General features: G+C 31.1%; 1 non-coding gene across 1 annotated transcript; it reads left to right on the forward strand.

Moving 5' to 3' along the window:
- Nucleotides 1–389: 389 nt before the first annotated feature.
- Nucleotides 390–462, forward strand: Trnar-acg (transfer RNA arginine (anticodon ACG)). Its single transcript has one exon. It is a non-coding gene; the product is annotated as a tRNA-Arg (tRNA).
- The last annotated feature ends 1,002 nt before the right edge of the window (nucleotides 463–1,464 follow it).

A 1,464-nucleotide genomic window follows, 5' to 3' on the forward strand; every position in this document is an offset into this window, starting at 1 on the left:
GTTCTTATTTGACATGTATTTATAACATAAATCTAATTAAATTTATAACATAAATTTAATTAGATAGAAAGCACAAATAGTTGAAATCGTCTATTGAGATACAAGAAATGTTTTATAAAGGATACAAGAAATAACGAAATTCCAAATGAGAAGTATTTCATCTTTTTGTGCAGAAACCATCAATGAAAATGCGTTTGTAACTTTAACGCATCAAATGTATATTTTGATACTGTGCCGTGAAAACGGTGCTTTGACGGAAAAAAAAAACAATGTGTGCGAACGTGCAGAAAAAAAAATTTTTAATCCCTTCTGTATTCTAAAACTTGACAAGAAAAAGTATCTTTTGTGTTTCGTTTGTTTTTATAACTAAATTTGCCCATTCTGCCCGTGGGCCAGTGGCGCAACGGATAACGCGCCTGACTACGGATCAGGAGATTCCAGGTTCGAATCCTGGCTGGCTCGTTTATTGTTTTATGTCACTGGGCTTGACAATTATGTTCTCCTTCTATTCCCAAAGCGCATCTGATGAAAGTATTCTTTTTTTACTATATTCATTCATTTAAAAGAACTGCGAGAAAAAAAAAAGTAAAAAAATAATTTATACACGGCGTGAAACAAATGCTTATTATTCTTTTCTTTTTTTCATTTTATTCTTTAAAAAAGGCAGTTTTCTTCGGTGTCCCCCCCCTTCCTCGCCACCAGTTTGTTTTTCTTAATTGATTAATCTATGTTTAACTCTCAAATCGAAAATTCGTTTTTTTTTATTTTTTTTTTTGACTAAGCAAATTAAGTCAACGAGAAAAATTTATTCAATGCATTTAAGTAATTTTCAATATTTCGAATATTGAAAATTCTGCAGAATTCGCGTGTTTTTTTTTTTTTTTTTGTTTTTTTTAATTTTTATTTATTATTATTTTTTTTTTAATTTTTATCCAAACGAATTGTTGCAGAGAAATTAAGGTAAAAAATATCAGATACAGAAAAAAAAAAGAAAATACATTAAGATATTTGAGGAGCTACCTTAATAATGAGATTCAGCGGTTCGTGCGTTCTAGTTCTTAACACTTCTTATTTTATGTTTTGTATATGAATAATCTAAAAATACAAATTTGGTTATGTTAGAAGATTCGAATGCATTTCAAAAAAACTTTATTTCCAACCCGCGCGCGAGTGCTCTTCTTGGGCGTAATTCCTCCGGGTCCTTTTCCATGTCCTCCAGACAGAAGGGTACCAAGGGGTTGGCAAGAGTGGCTCTAACCAGGGGCACAGCAGCCGAAAGGCGGCATTTCGCCTTTTTTTTTTTTTTTTGAATTTTTTCAAAAAAAAATTGATTACATGAGAAAAATATATAAAAAACTAGCAAGAAAAAAGAGTAAGAGGGGAAAATGAAACAATTTTTATTTTGATTCATTTGAGTTAGCTAAAGACTTCTAGACACAATTTGTATACCAGAGAGCGGTGGTG

Source organism: Uloborus diversus, chromosome 7 (assembly GCF_026930045.1).
Source record: "Uloborus diversus isolate 005 chromosome 7, Udiv.v.3.1, whole genome shotgun sequence".
NCBI lineage: Eukaryota > Metazoa > Arthropoda > Arachnida > Araneae > Uloboridae > Uloborus > Uloborus diversus.